General features: G+C 46.4%; 1 long non-coding RNA gene across 1 annotated transcript; it reads left to right on the forward strand.

Annotated features, from left to right (window-relative positions):
- LOC309523651 lies at positions 1-27,639 on the forward strand. Its single transcript, XR_014215493.1, has 4 exons — positions 1-181; positions 23,974-24,144; positions 25,318-25,397; positions 27,065-27,639. It is a non-coding gene; the product is annotated as an uncharacterized lncRNA (long non-coding RNA).

Here is a 27,639-nt window from a genome sequence, read left to right on the forward strand (position 1 = left end):
ACAGGTTGAGAACCGCATTGCTGCTCCCAGGAAACTTCGGGGGAAGCACGTGCTCTCAATGTGGCACTTTGGAACACCGTGCCTTTTGAGACCAAGCAGGCGCCTTCGCTGTACTCTTTATGGTGCCTGCTAAAAAACAATATTGTTTGGACAAATCTACCTAGCTGCTTAGAAAGATGAGGTAAATCTGTTCCAGTATTTCAACTTTTGTATGTTTTAAAGTAGGGTTGTGAAGTTTTCTCAATTTTATCGTTTGATCTTTTTGTATACTGCTTTGAGGTTTTGTTTTTTTGTTTTTTTTTAACAATCAAGTAATACAAAAGGAAGTGGGAACTAGGGAGAAGCTTCAGCCACTTTACTTATCCAAATGGACAGCTACATAGTTCAGTGGTGCAGTTAGGATGTTTTATCAGTTTTATTTCTTAATTGCTTTTCTCACAAATGTGACCCAAAGCACCTTAGAAACACAATATAAACACTAAAACAGATTGCAACAGACACAACCAATAAGCACCTGTTTAAACCTCCCCCCCCCCTTTCTGGAATAGTTCAGTTGACAGAGCATGAGATTCTTAATCTTAGGGTTGTGGGTTTGAGCCCCACTCTGGGCAAAAAGATTCCTGCATTGCAGGGGGTTGGGCTAGATGACACTTGTGGTCCCTTTCAACTCTACAATTCTATGATTATGTGAAATAAAAGACAGGTCTTGCAAATCCTGCACCACTAAGAGGCTGCACAGAGACACCAGAAGCAGTGATCTTAACAGGGGTCCCCACTGATGTTGATGATTCTATTATTTGTACCCCACCCATCTGACAGTTGCTTCAGCTGCTCTTGGCGGCTTCCAGTATATATAAAAACATTATAGAGCATTAAACATTAAAAACTTCCCTATATGACTCCTTTATGGAGAAGCTCCCTCTGGCCTTAAAGGTTGAAGGCACAAGGAGAAGGGGACGGCAGAGGACGAGATGGTTGGACAGTGTCCTCAAAGCTACCAGCATGAGTTTGACCAAACTGCAGGAGGCAGTGGAAGACAGGAGTGCCTGGCGTGCTCTGGTCCATGGGGTCACAAAGAGTCAGACACGACTAAACAACTGAACAACAACAACAACCCCCCTACCTCTAGCGCCCTGATCTGGATTGCCCACCCCATACTTATGGTTTACTTTTAAAATTATTGTGAGGTATTGGTGTGGGTGGCTTTAAACGAATAATAGATCTGCTATGTGGCATTTGAGCCTGCCAGTCTGTCACATACACAGTTGCCAGGAAAGGGGGGCGGGAGGGCAAGCAAATCTCAGAGGATCACTAAAATGTGTTAAATTCCACTTGAACCACATGCTGGGCTATGTGCAGGGACACATCTGATATTCTGCACCTAATGGCTTCCTCTTTTGCATCCTTTAACTTGTAGGAGGTACAATTTATGCCTGAAGAACCCTCCAGAGGCTACTGCCAGAGTTAACATTTTTAATTTCCTGTTTAATTAGAGCTGGTGATGGCTAACCCAGGCGCTCTATCATTGGTGGCAGCCAGTGCTGTAAATTTCAGTTTCATCTGCTCGCTTGAGCGACCCTGGAGATTAGGGCTCCATGAATATGAATGAAGTTCCTCTGTGTTTCATCAAGCACAGAAACAATATCCACTGTGTGGCGTTCTCAGCTTGCTGCTGTAAGGGTTTGCTTCTTTGGCCCATAAGCTGGCTGGTTATGGAATTCCTGCATGTTGCAGGTGACTTCGAATGTTCTGCAGAGTGTGCACACAGGACATTATTCAGTCAGTTAATCTTCACCATTGCCTTATGAACAGGAATGGGGAGAAATTGGATCCAGTTCGCATTTAAAGGCAATCTAACCTAATCCATTCTACACTTCCCACGGCAAGAATGTAAGGAGAGCCTGCTAGATCAGACTTGGATTCTCAGCAGCTTGTATTCAGTGGTGTGTTGCTTCTGGCAGTAGAGGTAGAATATAGACTTTGTGGCTAGTAGCCCCATTAATTTGTCCAATGCCTGTTTAAAGCAATCCAACTTGGTTGCTATCACAGCCTCTTGTGGGGGTGAGTTCCATAGTTTAAGTATGCACTACGTGAAGAAGTACTTGCACTTATCTTTCCTGAATCTTCCTGCATTCAGTTTTCATTGGTTGTTCTAGTGTTTATGGGAGAGGGACAAAAACTTTTACCTATCTGTTTTCTCCATGCCATGCAGAATTGTATAAACATCTATTATGTCACCTCTTGTTCACCTTTTGTCTAAACCAAAAGTCCCAATTGCTGTAGCCTCGTAAGGTGAATTAGGGGCTTCCCTTGCATGCAAAGGTAGGCTCTGGTGAATTGAGAGGACAAGACCAATAGTGGGTTCAGTGGTCAAGAAGGCAGTTTCTACATATGCCGTAGAGAGAATTGAGGGGCAGGTGGGGCTTGTCAACCTGGAAAGGTAGCCCATCTAGGAGAAGGAGAACTCTGATCCCAAACCTCTGCTGTCTTGCAGGATATCTTCAGGAGAAGAAAAGGTTACACAAATCTGGAGTGGAGTCCCTAAGGCGGTTGGATAGCGCTTTGTATGCCTCCTTCCAGCAACACCTGCAGCCAAGCTGGTGCCAAATGGATTGTTTTCCTTTCCTTTGGACCACATCAGTGAGACCGAGAGGGGGGGTCATGTCGTCTGGGCAGTCCAGCACCGCCATGCACACTGCCCAGTCTTGCACCCCAGGGAAGTCACTTAGCTGCTGCTAGCACAGCAGTTTGGCTTCACCTCTGGAGGCACACTCCATTGTGTCTTGAGACAGACAGGTGCCAACAACACTTTCATGTAGAGAAAGGATGGGGCGCCTCTGGACCATGGGCCAACGTGGGTCCACCAGCTGTCCAAATTGGCCTACGTTCCATTTCTAGCAAGCCTACCTGCCTTATGTGGCTTCAAAGGAGCTACCAGTAGCTTAAAGGTGAGCTCCCAGTTGCTCATTTGCTGCAGTAAGTTCTCCCCCCCCCCCCGCCGCCTGTCAGCTGATGGGCCATGGGAGCCTAGATCACAAAGGATCCTGGAAAAGCCACTGCATTTTTCCCTGAAGGGGAAAGAAAACTGTTTTAACAGCAGCTTCAATGTAAACACCTTTACAACCCTGGAGCAAGCTTTTTTGAAGGTGTGCTGGAAATGCACTTTCAAAGAGGCTTGTCACTTGATGTCATGGGCAGCCCTGCGCGCCTGCCGAATTTGGCCACGTGAGGGGTAGAGCAGGTAAGGATCTGGCCCACTGGGAGGAAAAAAGCTCTCTCCAGCACATCTATAGCTCTGTCATTTACCAACCTGCCCTGTTTTCTCTTCCCCATTTTGCCAGTCATTACAGTTAGCATGCAGAAGGTGGCGACATTTCCATACACATTGAAATCAAAATGCATAGTATAAACCTAACTGCCAGGCATAACTCTGCAGCAACTGCTTAAGGAGGGGGGGTGCATTTGGGCAGTGTAGATGATTCCCTTAATTCCACAAGGCTTCGTCCGTTTTCTGCTCCTGCCCATCAGGATGCCGATCAGAGGCTGAAACAGATGCGAGCCAGCAATCTGTGATGAGATCTGTAGACGTAATTGTTATGTACTGAAGTTCTCACCCTGGGCCAGCAGGGGGGTACTGCAGATGCAAATAAGGGATCGAAAGTGACGTTCAGCGATTGGATAGTTTTAGAAAGTTGTTACAGTTACGTTGTACTGGAGCTCTATATAAGCAGGCTGACTGAACCCTTCAGTTCAGTTCTGTTCTGGCCTGTGAATAAACAAGAGCTGTTTGAAGAATCGCTGGGTCGTCTGATATGCTCACCCACAACTTAACAGTAATTGTCATAATATATTTTTTTATGTCAGCCACCTTGGGCTGCAACTTTTGTCCAGGCAAAAGAGCTGGGGGGAGTTGCTGGCGAAATTCCCTTCATGCCTTTTTCACAACCCCAAATCTCTATTATCCTTGTAGCTAGTTCAGATGGTTACAGCATGGTCTGATAACGCCAAGAGCACAGGTTCGATTCCCTTGCGGGTTACCTTCAGGTTCCTGCATTGCAGGGGGTTGAGCTAGATGGCCTCTGGGGTCCCTTCCAGCTATGCAATTCAATTGTTCTGTGAGCATATCGGGCCCTGTATCATGCCTTTGTCTTTCCCAAGCATGGTAAACAACAACATGAGACCATGGTGATCCAGGAAATGGATAATGTCATGGGGAAGAGTCATTTTTCTGGATCGCCCATCCCCTCCCTGAGAGAATTCATATTCATTTCTCCTTTCCAAGGAATCTGTGTTAAAGTCATATCTGGTAGAATTCATCTGAACCTTGAAAAAAAAACAGTATAAGTAAAATAGGAAGTTGTTAAGGGCACCACTCTTTCTACTTCCTCCTTCAGTTCTATGTACTTTTCTCCCCCCCCCCATTTTTTAAATTGATTTTCCAAATTTGTAGCAAACATAACAACAAAGAAAAACATTACAATATCAGAAAACAAAGAAACAAACATTTATTCTAACTGTTATAATCCCCATTTAGTTATCATTATTGAATGACTTCCTTGAATCCCCCTAGCTGAGTTTCCATATGGCTCATTGTAGCAGTTTTCCAACGCTATTTTCATATAAGATTTACTTGTTTCAATTAACATCTTTCTTTCTTTTCATTTTGACTTCTATTCATAAAGGTAAAGGTAAAGGGACCCCCCACCAGTGGCGTAGCGTGGGGGGTGCCAGGGGTGCCGGCCGCACCGGGCGCAACATTTGGAGGGGCACGTTTGGCCGGCCCCCCTCGAAGAAGCGGGAACCTCTCCAAGGCGCAGCGCACCGTCGGTGGAGGAAAAGAGCTGTGCAGCAGCAGCAGCAAAGCCGGGAGGAGGAGGAGGTGGAGCGAGCCTGCTAATTGCTTGCTGGGAATTAAGTGGAAGGCTGCTCCGAAGCCTGGCGGCGGGAGGAGGTCTCTCTGCCCCACCGCCAGCCTTCGGAAGGCTCCTCCGAAGCCTGGCGGTGGGGCGGAGAGACCTCCTCCCGCCGCCAGCCTTCGGAAGGCTGCTCTGAAGGCTGGCAGTGGGGCGGAGAGACCTTCTCCCTGCGCCAGCCTTTGGATGGCTGTCCTGAAGACTTGTGGTGGGAGCAGTGGCGTAGCGTGGGGGGTGCAGGGGGGGCCTGCTGCACCTGGCGCAACATCTGGGGGGGCGCGCGGAAGAGACTCGAGTGCTAAAATCCACGGGTTAGGGGGCGCAAATTACTTGCCTTGCCCCGGGTGCTGAGAACCCACGCTACGCCACTGCCCCCCACATTAGGTCCAGTTGTAGCCAACTCTGGGGTTGCAGCGCTCATCTCGCTTTACTGGCCGAGGGAGCCAGCGTACAGCTTCCAGGTCATGTGGCCAGCATGACCAAGCCGCTTCTGGTGAACCAGAGCAGTGCACGGAAACGCCGTTTACCTTCCCGGCAGAGCGGTACCTATTGATCTACTTGCACTTTGTGCTTTCGAACTGCTAGGTTGGCAGGAGCAGGGACCGAGCAACGGGAGCTCACCCCGTCGCAGGGATTCGAACCTCCTACCTTCCGATCGGCAAACCCAAGAGGCTCAGTGGTTTAGACCACAGCGCCACCCTTCTTTCTTCTAACATCCCTTCTTTCGTCCTTACATCTTTCTTTCTTTTAATTTTGACTTCTATCCATAGTATTATATAATTTCACATATTTAACTCCTAGTTCTATGTACTTTTTGAGGGGGAAACGTACATAGCGCTTTATGACCAAAGGGGCAATGAGTTGCTGGGTGTGAGGGGAAGACCGGAAGCTTTGTGGGTGCCACTGTGCCCATGGGCACCATGTTGGAGATTGCTGCTTTCTCTCCCTTTTTCTGCAATATCCCTTAGTGACTTTTATGTGCCTTGTCCTTAGTTCTGTCTGGCTCCTTCCCTACAGGAAATCAAGGCTTCTTTCCAGAATTTGGCTCTCCCATCCAGCGCATCTTTTTGTCTATTAATTAAATCTCACTCAAACGCCTGCTTTAGGTACTTAAAAAGAGGTGGGATCCAATTAACTTTATGGAGCTTTAACACAGCTTTTTTTTTTTTTTAATTTGTCAGTTGATGGCTCAGGCTGGACGGGGAGTTGACTTGTGAGAGGATGTGCTCATGAACTTTTATGGCAAGTGTCTAGACAAGGCCTGTTCGTAAACACCTCTGCTAGTGTGTATTGTGGAAGCATCTGGCAAGAAGCTCCAGAGCAGATGCCCCGTCATTAAAGCATACAGAAAATGAGGTTACACTATAGTAGTCCCATGGCGGTACAGTCAACAGAATTAAGGAATGGGAAGCATCTCAGAATGCCTGCTGGGACTCCACCAGCAAAAACCTGGGAGTTTTATAATCCCACTGTGCAGACTTTAAATCCAAATAGTCTTAGATTTCCTCAAAAATATTGTGTGTTTTGTTTTTTCTTTTTGACTTTGGTTTTTATTGATTTGTATTGTTTAATTGTTACTTCTGTCTACTTTTTTCTTTCCTTTTTTTCCTCTTGGTTTTTCCTTCCTATTTCTTTGTAACCTTAAAATTCTCAATAAATATCATTAAAAAAAAAAAGATTTCCTCAAAAATAAAAACAACAGTGTTCTAGCCTTTTTAGTTACTATTAAGCTTAATATGTTAATACATGGGCCAGAGAGGAACTAAGAGAAGTACTTTTGGTGCTCAGGGGAAAGAGCTTCAGTTTGGTTCCTCCTAAACCAAATTGGCTTCACTTTCACAATTCACTCAAAGTCCAAAATTCAGTTTTTGGGAAGCGGCCATAAATCCAGAACCTGAATTTATGTTGCATGCCTGTAAAGTATGAGTCTCATAGGGTGGTGTAAAAAAGCTTATTGAGATATTGCAAACAGGTTGTTGGCAGCAGGTGTGTTTTTTTTAATAATAAAAAAACCTTACTGGATTCTCCCTTGAAATAGTAAATCCATATTAGATGGGGATGGAGCGGAACATGGGGGGCATTGTGTGATTTGCTGATTGCACACAAAAAAATACCATTATGGAACCACCCACGCAAGAGTTGAACAAAAGCACTTTGGAAACACCAAGTATCTCTTCCCTGCCACAAGCGAACTGCCGCCCTTTCCTCACACAGCTTCATTTGGGCTGCTACGAAATGAGATGCACCATCCAATGTGGATAAGCTGAAGGCTGTAGTATATCCGAAATAACAACTCAAGGTCACAGCCTTTCATGCTAGGATATGAACAGATAAGTAAATATGGCGCTTTGGGTGGAATAGTTTGGAGCATCACGAAAATGGAAAAAGGAAAACCAATATTTATGCATAAGACTGTATGCTGGGAATTGCTGGGTACTCCAGAGAGTGAGAGGAATTCATCCTGTAAAGGGAGGATAGTACTTGACAAGTGGCAAACACGCACACACACACCCTCAAGAGGCTTCTTTGGAGAAGAAGCAATCTGATATTTTGGACCAGCACTTGTGGAACATTGATTAGAAATATATGTTCTATTCTAACACCGTAATGCTAAAGGACTGTAAGGATTTCTCCCCCCCCCATGTGAATTCAGTGTTGAAAGAAAGGCAGGAGACTGAATAAAGGTCACCTTGTTCTCAGCTATTTAAGAAGTGTATTGGGTTTTCACATACTGCATTCAGTGAGTGTACAGTCTGTGTACCTGTGTACACAGAAATGTACACTTGTAGTTATTCACACGTCACATTCAACGTGTGTGCATTCTGTGTGCACAAGAGTTGATCTGTATAAACCAAGAAATGCACACTCTTTCATCCAACTTGAACACATGTAGAGATGGGGAATCACTGGCCTATGGGCCAAACTTGCTCGCATTTTGCTCACAACACCATTTTCAGCAATCCACACCCATCTATTCTACATCTGACATAATACATGATGTCAACTGTGGGGCAGAAAATGCAGTGCAGCTTCAAAGGAACAATCTAGAGCTTAAAATGAGCTCCTGTTTGTTGCTTTGCTGAAGCAAGGCACACTCTCACTATCTTGAAACTCTGAAAACTGGAGGTTCAAAAATCAGTGTGGGGCTGTTTGAAAGCTCTTTTGTAAACAGCCCTGTGCTGCTGTTTGAACCCCCCCCCTCCCGCTGCACTTTGAAGTCTAGATGTTTGGGGCTTCAAAGCGCAACATCACCTGACATCAGCGGATCAACAGATGGGTGGTCCTGCCCAGTTGTGGTCCTTCCATCAAAGCAGGAAGATAAGGATGTAGCCTGCTGGCCAGAATGGGGCAAATTGATGGCTTCTTTCCATGGGGGGCCTGTGTTGGTCCTCAAACCCTGTTGCGCATTCCCAGTTAGTCAGGAAGAAGCTGGCAAGTACGAAGTTTAAAATCTAATTATTGTTGGAATTAGCATTGCCAGGCCATGTTGCCTGAAGCTGTTGGGAATTTACAATCTATCTGTTAGAATGTCCTCTTTTTTTTTTTTTAATGAGGTGTAATTACAGCACAGAGTAGCATTTTGAAAAACATTGTGAAAAAACCTATTACGATGGGGAGATGAGATTGCCAATTAATTTTCTCCTAACAAGTCTATCAGGCTGATCAGCTCAGCTTCCCAGCCAGAGGTAACAGGTTCAGGTCAACTTAGCCCTACAGTGGAGACCTATAGTGTTCTCTGTACGACTGATGGTCTGTAGGTTCCATTCAGGTAGCGTGTTGAAAGATTGTGGACCAGTTGACAATATCTGTAATTGGCCCTGTATTTGATTTATCTTTTCTGGCGCTGTAGAGATCAATACCATTTTGACTGGGACCAATATTATCAGACAGGCTGTGATTTTTATAACCCAGCACTGGCTTTGACAATGCTGCCAATACAGAAGCAAAATAAACAATAATGGGGAAAAGGTTATTAAAACCTATGCATCTGATAGTTTTGAGACTGCAGTCCTAAACATACTTGCTTTGGAATAGGATCAGCTTGTCTGAGTTGGAGGGTGGGGGAAAGCCCCAGCAATTGTCTCCCAGCAGCAGCACTGCTGGTGTTTATTGGGGAGGGAGGGGAAGGAGTGACTGGCAAGTTCTGGGTTTCATGAATGCACTGGTGGAATTAATGTACCAGGCAGCCCCAGACTTATAGCTGCTTCCCACTTCCCTCACTTCCCATCCAGCAGCAATTCTGCTGCCTGAAGGCTGTAGCTGAGGTTCTGCTCCATTGGGTGAGACATTCCTGCATGGGAATAGGACACGGTGAACACAAAAAGAAAAGACTTCGAGAAGCATATAGGAACGATATTTTGAACACAAGAGCTGTCTCTGTCCCCTGGCGTGCTCCTGCGAGACACAAGATATGCAGAACTCTTTAGCCCTTTCCTATCCAGAGTGGACAGAAACAGGGGTCTGGTGTTTTCCATGAGATTTCAGTACTAGACCTGTGTATTGGATTGAAGACCTGTGGGGTCAAATGAGATGTAACGTTAAACGTGCCATCGGGAAGCCCATCAGGGCATCTCATAAATAGCATGCATTCTGGGTGTATTTGTGTGTGTATGGGAGGCAGATTTTATTCAGGAGCACAATGCATAGGGAAAGAGCTCTAATTGTTTCTACCTTTCCCTCCCCTGGTTCCGTTCTTTCTCCCCAGGCCGAATAGCAGCATGTTGTGGGGGTGGATATCTTCAGAGGAAAAGGCTAAATTTCCCGTTTCTGTGTGCCACAATGCATTAATAGCTGCCTTTAATTAAAAATAACAACACCATGACAAGCTTCCTAATGATGTGCTTTGCAGCACGTCTGGCTTAGCCCAGGAGGTTGCCACAAAAACATCTTTTGCTCAGACCTTGAGATATTAGATTGAACCACATCTGGGTCCAGGTTTATATGGGCCCTCAAGCAGCACCAGATTATCAGTGAGGCTTCATTTTCCCCATCCATTTAGTACAGGATGGGAAATGTGGCCTCAGATGTAGTTGGACGCCATCGTCTACCAACCTGGTCACCAAGGCCATTGACCAGGGATGATGGGTGTTAGAGTCCAACAACTTCTGGAGAACCACAGGCTCCCTGTCCCTGATTTAGTACCAGTGGGCCCAGTCTCTGTCAATGGTGGAGGCAACACTGAAGAGGAAGAGCTCCTCTTTTGGTGGAGATTGGGCCTAAAGGAGAGGGTGAGTCGTGGTTGCTGCAGTTGCTGTTTCCATAATCCCTCAATGAGGACTTGGCCCAGAAGGAAAGAGTAAAATGGCTGATTGGCAGCTAATATTCCACCTCCCCCTTATTACCATGGCAACTGGGAGCCCTGGTGTTCTGTCTTTCTGCAGGCCCCAACCATGCCAACTGCTAATGCCACCCTTGACTTGAACAGTCAAGGGTCCTAACAGGTTGTGTTATCGAATCCTAGGCTTGAGGAGGGACCAAGGATCATCGACATTGTAGCTCTGCTCTGTATTGACTGGTCTCCTGAGAGCAGCCTGACTTAGTTGGCTACACATAGGAAAACAAGCAGCATAGGAATACTGAGCTAGATGGATCATTGGTCTACACTGACTGGGAGGGTTTCAGGCAAGGAGTCTTTCCCAGCCCTACCTAGAGGTGCCAGGGATGGAATCTGAGACCTTCTGCATGTACCTCTGAGCTAAAGCTCTTCCCCTTTCACCCCTTTAGGTTTGAGAGGGCACTGGGCAAAATGCTAGGGTCTTGTTGGGCTTACTTTCCTTGTAGTAGTGGCGGCAGCCAACCAGCCTCAATGCTCTGGGAAGAAATGGGACCTCATTTTATTTTCACACAATTCCCCAGGCTAATGCTATACCAGGGACATTGTGGGCTATTTAAATAGCTGTCAAGCGCTGCTCAGTGCATCAGATTTGGAGGGAAATTGAGGGATGTTCTGGTCAGGTGCCAGCAGTAGGTTCTGCTAGGTTGCTGGGACCCTGGCAGCAGTCCAAGGATGCCAGGTTCTGACACTAGCCCTGGGGTCCACACTTCGGTCCTCTCTTCTTCACCCCTTTTTATGGATAGCATCTGCTTCTGTGTCTCTGGTGTCATCAGCAAGAAAGGAAAGATTGATTCCTGTGCAGTTTTGCTCCTGAACTTTTGCTCTCCAGGAATCAATAATTAATGTGGCCCCAAGATGGCAAAAGTGCACGTCCGCAATTACCTTCCCATAGGTAGGCTGTGAATGGTTCTTGGCAGATGGACTGATTGCACTTGTTATGTGTGAAATGCCATGTGCTTCCCTAGTCGGTTCTCGAGCTAATCAAATGCTCCTGCACAAAGATCAGATGCTCACTGCCTTGCAAATGTTTGACCAATGGTAGCCTGCCTCATGTTGAGAAATGGGGGGCGGGGTGTGTGCGCGCGCGAAGCATATAAGTCTCATTATGACAACGTGTCTAGTAATGGGGTCTTCCAGGGTGCCGTTCAGCACATAAATATTTCAGTGCTGCTTGCCAAAGCTAACTTTTAGAATACTATGCCCATGTAATTTTGTGTAATTATTACATTTACATCCAATGAGCTCAAGGTGACATTTATTGTTTATCCTTCCCTGCTTTATCCTTTCCTGTGAAGTAAGCTAGAATGAGGGACAATCACTGGCTCAGGGTTACCCTGTGAGTTTCATGGCTGAGTGGGAATATGAACCCCGGTCTCCCAGGTCCCAATTTGACACACTAACCATTACACCACATGCTAATGTACCCAAACGTTATTTCTGAACAATTTCTTAAATCTTTATTGATAAATACTTATCTGGGTTTGTACTATTTGGTGGCATTAGATTTGTGAAACTGTGTTCACTGGGTCCCTAACTAGGCCCATTTGCAGTGCCGTTGTGTTACTCAGGTGGGGCAGAGGGACACACTTCCTTTGCGGTGCAGAAAATGACATCATACAAACATTCCCTTTTTTCTGAATCAAATGACACCTTGTCTTTCCAACACAAACCTACCCTTGGAATGATCCTTGCTTCTGGCTGAGTTTGCTTCTTTTACTTGCTGTATTGTAATTCTGTTGTGTGCATTGATAGCCAGCTATTGCCCCGTCTGAGACACTGTGTTTTGTGTGGCTGTCTGTCTCCAGAACCAGATGTACAAAGTAAGGGCAAAAAGTCAGCTGCCACTTCCCATCATCCTTGAGGATAAATTGGGCAGAAATTCATTCAGGGGATGCTTTAAAAATTGCATCAGTGCAGCACTCTTCCCTTTGCCCAGACTGGTCAGTATGCTCTCTAGGTATGATACTGTGATGATTAAAAGGGACACGGGTGGCGCTGTGGTCTAAACCACTGAACCTCTTGGGCTTGCCAATCAGAAGGTCGCTGGCTCGAATCCCCACAATGGGGTGAGCTCTCGTTGCTCTGTCCCAGCTCCTGCCAACCTAGCAGTTTGAAAGCATACCAGTTCAAGTAGATAAATAGGTACCACTGAGGTGAGAAGGTAAACAGCATTTCTGTGCGCTCTGGTTTCTGTCACAGTGTTCTGTTGCTCCAGAAGTAGTTTAATAATAATAATAATAATAATAAATTTTATTTATATCCCGCCCTCCCCAGCCGAAGCCGGGCTCAGGGCGGCTAACAACAATAAAACAGTACAAAGGTACAACATAAACAACATTCTAAAATCATTCATTATAAAAATTAATTAATTCAAGCCACTAGCAACCATTGGGCCAGAGCTCTGCGAAGATTGCCGAGGGAGGGAGTCAGGCTGTGCCCTGGCCAAAGGCCTGGTGGAACAGCTCTGTCTTGCAGGCCCTGCGGAAGGATGTCAAGTCCCGCAGGGCCCTGGTCTCTTGTGACAGAGTGTTCCACCAGATCGGAGCCACAGCCGAAAAAGCCCTGGCTCTAGTTGAGGCCAGCCTAACTTCTCTGTGGCCTGGGACCTTCAAGATGTTTTTATTTGAAGACCGTAGGTTTCTCTGTGGGGCATACCAGGAGAGGCGGTCCCGTAGGTACGAGGGTCCTAGGCCATATAGGGCTTTAAAGGTTAAAACCAGCACCTTAAACCTGATCCTGTACTCCACCGGGAGCCAGTGCAGCTGGTATAGCACCGGGTGAATGTGATCTCGCAGCGAAGACCTCGTAAGGAGTCTCGCTGTAGCATTCTGCACCCGCTGGAGTTTCTGGGTCAGTCTCAAGGGCAGCCCCACGTAGAGCGAGTTACAATAATCCAGTCTGGAGGTGACCGTCGCGTGGATCACAGTGGCTAGGTCAGGGCGAGAGAGGTAAGGAGCCAACTGCTTAGCTTGGCGGAGATGGAAAAATGCCGCCTTTGTTATAGCTGCAATCTGCGCCTCCATGGAAAGGGAGGTGTCGAAGATTACACCCAAACTCTTAACGGACGGTGCTGGCACTAATTGCGCCCCCGCAAGAGATGGGAGTTGCCCCCCCAATCCCATATCGCCCCGTCCCAGCCACAGGACCTCTGTCTTCGAAGGATTTAGCTTCAACCGGCTCCCACGTAACCATCCAGCCACAGCTTCCAAACATCTGGTCAGTGTGTCTGGGGCCGAGTCAGGATGGCCATCCATCAACAGATAGAGTTGGGTGTCATCGGCATACTGATGACAACCCAGCCCAAAACTCCGAACAAGCTGGGCGAGGGGGCGCATAAAGATGTTGAAAAGCATCGGGGAGAGTATCGCGCCCTGAGGTACTCCACACACCAAGGAGTGGCGCGATGACAATTCCCCCCCAAGCGCCACCCTCTGTCCCCGACCAGAGAGAAACGAGCGCAGCCATTGAAGGACTGTGCCCTGGATCCCCACGTCGGTAAGGCGGTGGTCCAAAAGTTCGTGATCGACCATGTCGAAAGCTGCTGATAGATCTAAAAGAATCAGCAGCCCTGACCCGCCTCGATCCAGCTGTCTACGAAGGTCATCTGTTAGGGCGACCAGAGCCGTCTCGGTCCCATGACCAGCGCGGAAGCCAGACTGGAATGGATCCAGAGCCAATGTTTCATCCAGAAACCCACCAAGCTGTTCAGCAACCGCTCTCTCAATCACCTTACCCAGGAACGGAAGATTCGAAACCGGGCGGTAATTGGATAGATCTAAAGGATCTAATGATGTTTTCTTTAAGAGCGGGCGCACCACTGCCTCCTTCAGTTCCCCTGGGAATGTCCCCGTGCCAAGGGACAAATTGATGATATTCCCCAGGAGGGCCCGCACCTCGTCTGGACACGCTCTAATCAGCCAAGACGGGCACGGGTCGAGAGGACAAGTGGTGGGCTTTCCAGCTCGGAGGAGTCTGTCCACATCGGCTGGGGATATCTGGTCGAAGTGGTCCAATACTGGACCCGAGGACAGTCGAGGGGCCTCCAGTTCCTTTATTGTATCCAAATTGGCAGGGAGGTCATGGCGGAGCGACAAGACCTTCTCCGCAAAAAAGCTCGCAAATGCCTCACAGCCGTGTGTCAATTTGTTATTTAAATTTGGCTGTCCCTCAAGGGACGTTAAAGACCTGATTATGCTAAATAATTGCGCTGGGCGAGAGCTAGCGGATGCAATGGAGGCCGAGAAGTATGACTTCTTAGCAGCCTTCACCGCCATCTCGTAGGTTTTCATAAAAGCCCTATAAGATGTTCTTGAGGCTCCGTCACGGGCACCCCGCCATACTCGCTCTAGCCGTCTGAGGTCCCGCTTCATTTTCCGAAGCTCCTCGGTAAACCAGGGAGCCCGGTTTCTGCGGGGTCGCAGAGGGCGCTTAGGTGCGATCTCATCGATGGCTGCCTGGAGCTGGGCATTCCAGCCCTCAACAAGCTCAGTCAATGAGTCGCCAGGGGGAGCAAGGTCCCGCAAGGCTTGGCGGAATCTCTCGGGGTCCATCAGCCTCTGCGGGCGAGCCCAAATTGGCTCGCCACCTAAGCAGGGTGGGGGTGGAAAGTCAATCCTGGCTTTCAGAGCGTAGTGATCAGACCATGGCACCTTCGTCGGAGGAGACATGATCACATCTATACCGACGCCAAAGATCAAATCCAGCGTGTGGCCTGCTTGATGTGTGGGGCCCGAAACAAACTGGGAGAGCCCTAGTGTCGCCATGGAAGACACCAGGTCCAGAGCCTGTGAGGAGGGAGTGGCATCGGCATGGATGTTGAAGTCCCCCAATACCAATAGGTTAGGGAACTCCAAGGCCCAGCCGGCCACCGCCTCCAGCAGGCCTGACAGGGTGGCTGCTGGTGCGCTAGGTGGCCGGTACACCAGCCAGACAGCCAAGCTCTCCTCGGAGCCCCACACTAGGCCAACACATTCAATGCCGGGGATCGATGGCGATGGTAGAGCCCTGAAAGGACAATCTTCCCGGATTAATAATGCCACCCCTCCCCCCCGGCCCACAGTCCGCGACTGGTGGAGGACAGAGAAACCCGGGGGCGCCATCTCTCGTAAGGTAACTGTTGCCCCTTCGCGCACCCAGGTCTCCGTCACACAAGCCAGGTCGACCCCCTGCGAGATAAAGAAATCTCGCAGGGTGGCGGTTTTATTGCCTATAGACCTGGCATTGCACAGCACCAGTGACGGAGGTGAGTAATCCTTGCTCACCCTACCCTCGTCCCTCGGGATGGGGCGCAGATTGGAAAGGGTACGAGCGTATCCATATCTCGATCCCCTTCGCCTGTAACATCTGCCCCCACCGCCATACCTCCCTCGCCCCTCCACGGTAGCAATCCCAGGCCTCCCCTGACATCCCCATTTTCTGGGGACAGTCCCCAGATTTACAGATCAGTCCCCATGCAAAATCCATTGAAGTTGAAAAGTGTCCCTGGATTCATTGAAAAAAATCTGGTAACCTTAGTTTAGTCATGCTGGCCACATGACCTGGAAATCTGTCTGTGGACAAGCGCTGGCTCCCTTGGCCTGAAAAGCAAGATGAACACTGCAACCCCATTGTTGTCTCTGACTGGACTTAACCATCCGGGGGTCCTATACCTTTTTACCTTACTGTGATGATTGGGGTGGTGGTAGATTTTGCCTAAATGTGTTATGATTTAGTAACAGAAATGATGGTTTGATTCAACGTTGCTAAACACAGAACCCCCCCCTGGATTTCGTTAGGGTAACCAGCCAAGAGGCAGAGCTAGCTGGATGGCACATTAAGGTAAAGGTAAAGGGACCCCTGACCATTAGGTCCAGTCGTGACCGACTCTGGGGTTGCGGCGCTCATCTCTCTTTATTGGCTGAGGGAGCTGGCGTTTGTCCGCAGACAGCTTCCGGGTCGTGTGGCCAGCATGACTAAGCCACTTCTGGCGAACCAGAGCAGCACACAGAAACGCCGTTTACCTTCCTGCCGGAGCGGTACCTATTTATCTACTTGCACTTTGTGCTTTCGAACTGCTAGGTTGGCAGGAGCTGGGACTGAACAACGGGAGCTTACCCTGTCACGGGGATTCGAACCGTCGACCTTCTGATCGGCAAGACCTAGGCTCTGTGGTTTAACCCACAGCGCCACCTGCGTCCCTCTCATGGGATAATGGGGTTGCCCATTAGCAGGGGACAAAGGCTAATTGCCAGAAATTGGAAAGGAGAATTAGTACCAACAAAAGAGGAATGGCAGAGTAAATTATTTGAATATCTCAAACTGAATATCTCAAACAGAGTAAATTATTTGAATATCTCAAACTGGCAAAAATGGCAGAGACAATTAGGAGATAGCCAAACCAAAAGTTCAAAAAGAAGTGGGAAATTTAAAAATAATATTTAAAACCTGGATATGCTTTGATTAATTTTCGCAAACCATAATATGGATTATAAATATAGTATTCAGATAACAGAAGAAATGGCAAAATGCTTAAAGAAGCAGTTTATTAAACAGATAAGACAGACCCGCATTGAGGAAGACTGAAGTCTGTTGGGGAAGATAAGGAACTGGGAATTAAGAACATGGTGGCATAAGTTCTTTTGTAAGAACGTATGGATTTACGGATGTATGTATGTTTTTTGTTTGTTTTGTTATTTTATCATTTGTGTGTGTTTGTTAAGTAAGAAAACTAATAAAAGCATATTTTTAAAAAAGACTAGCGATGGCCCATCAAGGAAACCATCAGAGTGGCCGGCCAGACTGTTGGGCAAGGGGACATAGGGCCCCTTATTTGTTGGGTGGCAGTGGGCAGTGGGCAGAGGCAAAGGTTGGGTTTAAAGTTTCAACCTTGAATGGTTGGTAGGAGGTCCTGGGAGTCAGCAGAGAGAAGGAGAGGAAGGAGCAGAACTCCATGTGAATTGGGAATGACAGGAAGGAACGAAGAAAGAGGATGGCTTTTTGCTAGCCTTCAAATCCAATGCTGCCCTTATGGGGGAAGCCAGACCCTCATAAGATGTGAATGCGCTGCAATCGCTCCATCTAAGTGAAGGTTGTATATATGTGAAAATAAAACCATATATCATGAAGACACCACAGTCTCTGCTGTGCTTTATTCCCCAAAGGAAACACATACGCTGGGTAAACATCTGGAATCTTGCGCCGCTGGTGGAGATTGGGGTGGGGTGTAATAATATTTTAGGTCCTGTGACATGTTTGTCTTCCTGCTGGACAACGTGTAAAATGAGTTGCCTTGATGGAAAAGAAGGCTCAGCAACTTGAGGCACACAACTTCAATCTAGAGGACAAGAAACGGAGTTTCTTGATAGAGATGAGTGGACTGTGCTGGAACAGCAACATAGGTAGGGTGCCCTTACAGAGAAGGAAGACCGCCCATTGCAAGAAAGGAACCCCTGGAGGAATGTGGCTCACGGAAATGGGACTGTTAGGAGCCATGCTGTGTTATTAGATCGGCAAAATCGATTCCGTGCCCTCATCTTGGATTCTGGGCTAGAGGAGCTAGGAAAGCAGTTGCTGACCTCAGAATATCCCGAGGTGACTGTGAAAGGTACTGTACAATGCTCAGAACTGATTCCTGCCACCACCGCCCCCACCTCAAAAGGAGGAAGAGACAGGAGGAGATGGACTTGGAGGAGCCGTTTTCCATTCTTCACCTAATCCCTTCAAGATCTAAGACTACTGATCATGGATGATAACCAACTTGCTACCTTTCAAGGAAATGATCTCAGAGAAAGGGAATTGTAGTCTGGAGAAGGCAAGTTGAAAGGAAGGAGTAGGAAGAACTTGAACCATAAGGTTCCTGACTTTGTAACCTATCCCAATAATAACCAGCTAAGATCCAATAGACAAGAAGGAAAGTCTCAAGGACAGCAGTTGCAGACTATAGAAATCACTGATGTTGCTTTGGAAAGCACAGTGTATGGAACAATTCCTTCTACTCCCCAGAATAGACATGTGGTAGGTGACTCCCTATTGAGAGCGACAGAGACAGTAGTGTGCAAAGGAAACAGGATATCCCGGGAGGTGTGCTGTATTCCAGGTGCAAAGATTCACAATGAGACAGAGAAGTTGCCAAGTCTTATAAAGCCAACTGACCACAACCGCTTCCTTCTATTTCATGTGGGTCCAAACAATACTGCCATGTGCAGCCTTCAGTGTGTAGCAAGGGACTATGAGACTCTGGACAGGAAGCTGAAAAGCCTTGGGGGGCACAACTGGTCTTTTCATCACTCCTTCCTGTTGAGGGTTGTGGCCCAGGAAGAGAGAGATAATTACTGGAGTTGGACCACTGGCTGCAAAGGTGGTTTCATCAGGAAGGAAATTTCAATAGGGACAAATGTAAGATTCTGCTCTTAGCTAGGAATAACCAGCTGCACCAATATAAGATGGAGGGCACCTGGCTTGCTAACAGTACATGTGAAAAGGAACTAGGGGGTCTTAGTGGACCACAAGTTTAACATAAGTCAACAGGGTAATGCCGCACCAAAAAAAGAGCTAATGTTCTTCTAAGCTGCAACAGTAGAAGTACAGTGTACAGATCAATAAAATTAATAGTACGACTCTATTCTGCCTCAGACCGCATCTGGAATACTGTGTCCAGTTCTGGGCACCACAATTTAAGAAGGATACTGATAAGCTTGAACAAGTGCAGAGGAGGGCAACCAAGATGGTCAAGGGTCCAGAAACCAAGACTTATCAGGAATGGTTGAAGGAGTTGGGTATGTTTACCCTGGAAGTGAAAATAACCATTTTCAGATATCTCAAGGGCTGTCACATAGAATATGGAGAAAGCTTGTTTTCTCCTGCTCCAGAGGCAAGGACTTGAACCAATGGATTCAAATCGCAAGAAAGGAGAGTCTAACTAAACATCAGGAAAAACCTTCTGACAATAAGAACTGTTTGGCAGTGGAACGGTCTCCCTCGGGAGGTTTTGGACTCTGCTTCCTTGGAGGTTTTTAAGTAGAGGTTGAAGTGGCCATCCATCATGGAAGCTTTAGCTGAGATTCCTGCACTGCAGGGGGTTGGACTTGATGACCCTCAGAGTCCTTTCCAACTCAACAATTCTGATTCTAGGTCTTGGAGTCCCAATGCCACCCAGGAGAGGGTACCACATTCTCTTTATTTATCTGTGTGTTTTCTTCCACAAATGACTGGGCGAAATTCTGGGTTTTTGTTTTTTTAAAAAAGATATTTATTAGAGTTTTTTAAAATATAACAATGAAAAAAATAAAAAAATAAAAAGAAACAAAATACAAAATACAACATAAAAACAGTTAAAAAACAAATAATTTTCCATAACATATCTTTCTTACGCTTATTTCCCCAGACCTCCTCATACCTCCCTTCTTTGTATTCCACTTCAATTTGTTAGTTGAGCAAATCCTTACCATTAAGCTTTTACCCATTTATAAACCTTTTTTTTCCGTATCTCCTAAAGCATTACAGCTGGAAACCCCTTAGTTTCTATGAAATTCTGGGTTTTGCAGGAGACACCATTTCCAGGGATTTGTAAGATGCACAGATTCTGAGGAGCCAGAGCCATGCCTGTTCTGTTCTGTGTGACTAAGATTAAGACTGTGAAAAGAAAGTAGACCTCCGTAGCCCATTGAGGCAGCTACTTACTTTTGTCCACTTCTAAAGCAGTACCTGTAATCAGCACTTTCTATGCCTAGGTAAAGCCAGCTTCTCGGTTCTACATTCCCAGTACAAACACTGAAGGAATTAAAGATGCCTATGGACTGTTAATAGTCAGCCTGCTGTAACGTGCTCTGTGTGGGTGCAGAAAGCTGCTACAAGATTTCTAAGTGGTATAATACAATGGTATCCTAAAACAACTATTCTTCAGGATCCATGGGGCTAGAGGAGAAAGCAGGTAAAGCAGCTGATGCAAATCTCACCTTTCTGCAGTAGGCTAAGTCACACTCGCACATCCCGTTGTGTCTTTCATCTAGGCAAGCAATAAGCATTGTCAGAATTCAAGTACTGTACACACTCCAGCCAGGCAAAATAAAGGCAGTGTGTGGGATGAGAAGTGTGTGCTGACGAAGCAGCGTGCATTTGTTGCTTGGTCCACATTTTCCTCAGGCACCACCCACCACTTGGATGTGGCCCCTGGAAGGTTACCCAGATAGGAATGTGGCCCTTGGTATGATAGCAGTTCTCCACCCCTGGCTCAAAGTATCCTGGAGGTGGACATGGTGGGTTGGCACCCTTGAGCAGCAGGACCGCTGCTAGGAGGTGGACATGCACTGCAACATTTTGTTGCAGGTTGTTGTTGTTAATTCAGTTTATATACCACCCTTTATCCAAAGATCTCAGGGGGTGTACAATCTTAAAAGCACATTGCAGAACATCAGTGATAAAAAACATAATAAAAACATAGCAAAAAGCATACTGTAAAGGTAAAGGGACCCCTGACCATTAGGTCCAGTCGTGGCTGACTCGGGTTGTGGTGCTCATCTCGATTTACTGGCTGAGGGAGCCGATGTACAGCTTCCGTGTCATGTGGCCAGCATGACTAAGCCGCTTCTGGCAAACCAGAGCAGTGCACGGAAATGCCGTTAACTTCCCACCAGAGCAGTACTTATTTATCTCCTTGCACTTTGACGTGCTTTCGAACTGCTAGGTTGGCAGGAGCAGGGACCAAGCAACGGGAGCTCACCCCGTCGCGGGGGTTCGAACTGCCGACCTTCTGATCAGCAAGTCCTAGGCTCTGTGGTTTAACCCACAGCGCCACCCGTGTCCTTCTAAAAGCATACTGACAGACAACCTAATAATAAGTTAGTCATCAAGATAAGAGTCCTCTCCCCAACACTTTTACAGACCATAGATTACTTAATAGCCAAAGACCTGGGTAAAGAGGAATGTTTTGCCTGGTGCCTAAAGACATGTAATGAAGGCGCCAGGTGAGCCTCTCTGCAGTGAGCGTTCCACAATTGGGGAGCCACCACAGAAAAGGCCCGTTCTCTTGTTGCTACCCTCCAAACCTCTCTGGTATGGAGGACATAAAGAAGAGCCTCAGATGACAAGCACAGGGTCTGGGTTCATATAGGGAGAGGCGATCCATAAGGTGTTGATCCTTAAGTTTCCACTTTTAACAATAATAACAAATATAAAACTACAATTTATTATGATTATCCTTTTGGGAATAGGCATGCTTGTGGAATTCAGCTGTGAATTCTGATACAACTGACCTAATCCATACTTACTGAGTTAATATGCAGGTTGAAATGTCAGCTATGTTTAAAGCATGTGATTTCCCCCAGAGAATCATGGGAACTGTAGTTTGTCATTCCCAGAACCCTTAACAAACTGCAGTTCCCAGGATTCTCTTGGGAAAATATGTGCTTTACATGTATGATGTGTATGCTGCCCTGCTTATCAACCACATTTCACATGCCAAGTTTCTTGGCTCAAAAATGAATAAATCAACAATGCAATATTTAAAATGCAAAGTTTTAGAATTAATGTGTTAAGATATGTGTATTTTGTGAGAAAATACATTTTAAAATGCATTATTTATATGAGTAAAATGTTTTTGGCAGATTAAAAAAATCACAGATTTATGCAGAAACAGGATGGAATGGCCTTAGGTGACTCAGACTTTGAATAGACTGATCCATTCCATCCCTATTCAGGAATCTTCACAATAAAAAGGCAGGATGGGGAACCCCCCCCCCAGTAAATCTCTAGTTTACCCCTGGCCTACCTCAAAGGGTTGTTGTGAAGATAAAATGGGAGGGGAAACCTCTAAGAGGAAGGGTGGCATGTAAATGAAATGAGTAAAAACCCAGAGTAAAATATATGCTAGCAACCCAAGGGAAAAATGTGTCAAAGCATTAGAAAGGAACCTGGCTCATCAGAAATGTTATTTATAGAAGCCTCCAAAGCCACTGTAAGCCCTAATTGGTGCCAAGGCTGCTTCAAAGGATTTCTGTGAAATCCTCACAAATAGAGCAACACCATCCTCAGCCATTCAGCTGGGGAATGCAATATTAAAAGAATGGCAGTGGGCTGGGGGGGATAACTTGATAAAGGTTGCAAACACAGAGAAGGGAAAAGACAACAAAACATCCACTTCTCCAATTTAAAACCCAATCACAAATCCTGCTTGCAGCTGCACTGTGACAAATTGTGTGCTCATAAATAAATTCTAGAGGCTTTTTTAAGGAACCGACACTGTAAAAAAAAAGGGGGGGAGAGAAAAATAGTGGCAAGAATTAAGGCAAACTTAGCCTTCCTTCTCCATAAAATAAAAATAAAATCTCAGTGTCAGCACATCAACTATGCCACCACTTAAACAGGGATACTCACCTGGCGCCATCGTTATAAATTTTTAGGTGCCTGGCAAATGCATTCATTTTTTATCAGGCATTTAGCTTTTAACTATGGCCTTTTTGCACAGGTGGGATGCTTTAATTTAAAAAAAATATAGAATTGTCTTTTAGATTTTTCTTTTTTGATGCTGGTTTTAATGTATGTAAGTGTTTGTTTATGCTTAAAATATTGTAAGTCACATTGGGTTGCTGTAGCAAAAAAAGCAACTTGTACATTTAATTCATCATCATCATCATCATCATCATCATCATCAAAGGGCTCTTTCACACAGGGTCTCTATATCGCAAACAGACCATTCAGATGTTGCAGACATGTTGTTGACAACTGTATCATTCTTGCTGTTCTTAAAAAATATAATAATTACTGGATTCTCCCCTGGGAAGAGTAAATCTGGATTAAATAAAATGTGAGGGGCAGGGGAATATGGGCAGGCACTTTGATGGCCATGACACTGTAGAGTCTTGGGCCACATCTGTACTGTACATTTAAAGCACTATGATACTCCTTAAATAGTTGTACTTCCTCCAAACAATCCTGAGAAATGTACTGTAGTTTGTTAAGGGTGGTCTTTGGAGACCCCTATTTCCCTTAGAGAGATACAGTTTCCAGCATGGTTTATCAACCAGTTCCCCTTCCCAGGGGGGCAATCTGGGAATTTTAGCTCTCCTAATAATTTTCAGTGCTCTTAACAAGCTACAATCCCCAGGATCCTTTGACGGAAGCCATGACTGTTTAAAGTGGTTTGATACCGCATTAAATGAATAGTGTGGAAGTGGTCTTGAAAAATGTGAAACACCCACCCCATGACAAACACTGGTCCAGAAGCACCCAAGGACTGCCCTGTGGCTCTCAGCTCAGTTTCATGAGGCCCTGGGCCTAATGTCATGTGGATGTCAAGAAGAGAAAGGGGCAGTGGTGGCTGGTGGCCATTGGGACTGGTGAGACACAAGGAAGGGAGACCAACAGTATGTGGAGCCAGAACTGCTTCAAGACAGAGCCAGCTAATTCTGGTTTGGCCCACATCCTCCTCCTGCCTGTTGACTTCCACTAGAGCAACACTGAGACTGAGAAGGAAGGTGGAAGCTGACAAGGCACTGCGTGAATAAGAAGGCAAGCAGGTTGTGGTTACCTGGTGGCACTAGGATGGTGGGGCAGAAAGGGAGGTAACCCCACCTGCCTCCAACCCCACCCAAGTTTTGTCTCCAACCTTTTAGGGTAACCTCACAGCACAGTCAGACTCTCTCCCATCTCTTCCTCCTATAGAATGCCTTCTCCTTTCACATCTGCTCTCTCTACCTCAAGATACAGGGGCGGTAGAGATAGACACTTGACATTCTCCTTTGTCCTTTCTAGCCAGGTGATGGCAACATGCCTCTCATAGGGCCCTGGACTGGCATTTAGGAGACCTTTGCTGCACGTGTGACTTGAGGCTGCTGAGCAAAGGTTAAATGGAGCGTATAAGAGGAGCTGACACCAGGTGGACGAGAGCTGGCAGAGATGGGAAGTGAAGCAGGTGAAAAGGAGGTAAGCAGCCAGGTAGGGCAGCCTAGCCCAAAATGGCAGCTAAAGCATATTGAGCTTTTGGCTCAGCGACTAGAAATCTTGCAGTACTCCAGCTCCAATCAGACCCACCCACATTGGTCATTGATGGTGGAAGTTGTAGCCCAACAACATCTGGAGGGCCACAGGTTCCCTATCCCTGTCTTTTCGTGCATTTTGTAACCACCACCACCCCCATTTTTGTATGCATTTTTGCACATATCATTTGGCTACAGAACTGTTTTGCAAAATCCAGAAAAGTGTGAAATTTTGAAGGAGGGCTGTGTATTCAGTTTGCGTATTTTTTCAGAAAGTGCAAAATTACCATATTTTTTGCTCTATAAGATGCACCAGACCATAAGACGCACCTAGTTTTTGGAGGAGGAAAACAAGAAAAAATATATTCTGAATCTCAGAAGCCAGAACAGCAAGAGGGATCGCTGCGCAGTGAAAGCAGCAATCCCTCTTGCTGTTCTGGCTTCTGGGATAGCTGCGCAGCCTGCATTCGCTCCATAAGACGCACACACATTTCCCCTTACTTTTTAGGAGGGGAAAAGTGAGTCTTATAGAGCAAAAAATACGGTAAGTATGTTGGCCTTTAAATCTGTACTGATATGGCTTTCTCCCCCATCCCTATTGACAGGTGGGCTGTCTTGCCCACCTGTCAAAAGTTGACCCATGGGGTGGGGCTAGATAAGGATCTGACCCACAGGGCCCCAAAGGTTCCCTGCCCTTCATGCTAAGCCATAGTTTGGTGATATGCGAACCAGGCTGCCTTGTCAGGTCTTGACTTCAGGCAGCTGTGAGAGGGGAGCCAGGTGTCAAAGCTAAAGACCTCAGAGCCATGCAAGATCTGAGTTCCCCAGGAAAGTCTCAGCCCAAGCAAGAAGCCTTTTGTAGTTCTTCCTATCTAGAGCAGCCCAGTGACCAGACTAGTCAGAGATTAACAGCCAAACCTAACAAATGCGCACTCTTGCTGGTTAGCATGAGAAGGAGCAAAGTCCACAGAGCTGTACTGCTGATAGGCAGATATTCAGATCATAGAAATACATTTGATAGAGAGGGCTCTGTGTGATGTCATTTCCCCTCCTTTCCTGGAGAGAAAGGAACATGTAGCACTTCTTCTCTCTCTGTCTCTCGTTCTGTTTTCTTTTACAGGCAGATGCTTGAAGCTGGTATTTTGTCTGCTTAGTCCCCCCCCCCCACTTCCTTACCGTGATCCAATGCATGATTATAAAGTAAGCAAATCTTATTTTTAAACTTACTTTACAAGTTGTTGCCTGACTCTTCGTTAAGTGGGGTAAGAAGGGGGAAGCCAGCTTACTTCATTAGCTGGATTTGCTCAAAAGGAGGCTTTGCAGCCTAATTCCCATGCTTTTAATTTTGCTGCCAACGATGGGATTTTAAAACTCTGTTCAACCCCCACACATGACTTCCTGGAGGGATAAATTGTAATTAATATATTCCCTCCTACCCATTAAAATCCATCCACAAAACTAGGTGGGGAGGGGTCAGTCCAGGGCCTAAGAATACCCCTCTGCCCAGAGATATACTGCAATCCATATGGGAACTCACCACATGTGACATGGGGCCGCTGAATGCAGAGCCAAGGTTTCCCAGTCCTTGTGCAGACTGTCAGAAAATAATAATAATAATAATACTTTATTATTTATACCCCGCCCATCTGGCTGGGCCTCCCCAGCCACTCTGGGCGGCTTCCATAAAAACCAAAAAATACAATAAAATATCACACGTTAAAAACTTCCCTGAACAGGGCTGCCTTGAGATGTCTCCTGAATGTCAGGTAGTTGTTTATCGCCTTGACATCTGCTGGAAGGGTGTTCCACAGGGCGGGCGTCACTACCGAGAAGGCCCTCTGCCTGGTTCCCTGTAGCTTTGCTTCTCGCAATGAGGGAACCGCCAGAAGGCCCTCGGCGCTGGATCTCAGCGTCCGGGCAGAATGATGGGGGTGGAGACGCTCCTTCAGGCATACTGGACCGAGGCCGTTGAGCGCTTTCAAGGTCAGCACCAACACTTTGAATTGTGCTCGGAAACGTACTGGGAGCCAATGCAGGTCTTTCAAGACTGGTGTTATGTGGTCCCGGCGGCCACTCCCAGTCACCAGTCTAGCTGCTGCATTCTGGATTAATTGCAGTTTCCGGGTCATCTTCAAAGGTAGCCCCACGTAGAGTGCATTGCAGTAGTCTTTGGTTCCCCAGTTCTGCTTGTGTTGTGTTTTGTGCGGCCACCTTTAAAACACGGAACATGGTAGAAGGTGCAGCCATTCACAGCTTCTACAGTGTGACTACAGTTAGTGCCTGAAGTGGTGGCTGATGCCCACTAGGATTTGAAGGGAATAAGGCAGGGATCCCAGTGGTAGGTGGAGCCAGACTCAATGGCAAGCAGGCAGCGCAAACCAATTCTTGTTTTCTCCTCACACTCCTCTCTGCTGAGTTCTGCGACTCTGAGACTAAGGAGGAGGAGAGGGCTGTTGAGTAGTGTTACCTGCTAGATTGGTTGTAAATAAGAAGGGAGGCAGGTGGGAGCTGGCTGAGGGCATACTGAACTTGGTGGAGCAATGTCCTGTTTGCCCAAATGGAACTGCTTTTGTGTGTCTAGTCACCTTGGTTTCGTGTGTAGTCTGAGGCTATGTGCTATAAACCGGAAGAAAGCCTTCTCAATTCAATGGGATCCGCTTCTGAGTGATGGGAAAGGTCCATAGCTCAGTGTCAGAGTAACTAATTTGCATGTGGAAAGTTCAGTCTCTGGCGCCACCAGGTGGGTCTGGGTTAGACCCCTTTCTGAAACCCCAGAGAGCTGCTGTCACTCAGTGCAGACAGTACTGTGGGAGATGGGGCCATTCAATACACTGTCAGCTTCCTAGCAAGTCTTCTTATGATTGCAGGTTTCGTGGTTAAATATCCAGAGAAAATTTCCTGTCCAGCATCGCCGATTCAAAGACAGCACGGATTGCGCTCTAGCAATAGAAGGCACATTGATTAATTCAGTCTATCAAAGGGATGAGTACATCATCTATGATTCATCATTTGGGCAAATTTCAGTTAACCGTTGGGATTTCATTTCTTACGAGAAATAGCTCACAGCAACAAAATATATGGACAAATTCTGTCCATAACCCAAGCTGCCTATTTATTAAGGGCAGAGCTCCCAAAACAGGAACTATACAAATTACAAATGCTTGTCAAACCTTGTCACATTTTTTTTTCAGAATTTATCTCTGAGATGAATTCTTTATGCCTCCAGTTTATGGTTGAGACAGGGGGCTGTTTCCTCAAAGCTTCTCTTGCTTGCTTGTTACTGCTAAACACTGCTCAGAGCTGGAGGCAAACTTACCCAGAAATGAAAGCCTTTCTGTTGTGTTTTTATATCCTGTTTATAATTATATAATTGTATTCGTTTTGTTTCCTGATTTGTTTCTTTTTTATTTTGGCTTTATTATTGAAAGCTCCTTGTGTTAAA

Source organism: Podarcis vaucheri, assembly GCF_965113315.1.
Source record: "Podarcis vaucheri genome assembly, chromosome: Z".
Classification (NCBI taxonomy): domain Eukaryota; kingdom Metazoa; phylum Chordata; class Lepidosauria; order Squamata; family Lacertidae; genus Podarcis; species Podarcis vaucheri.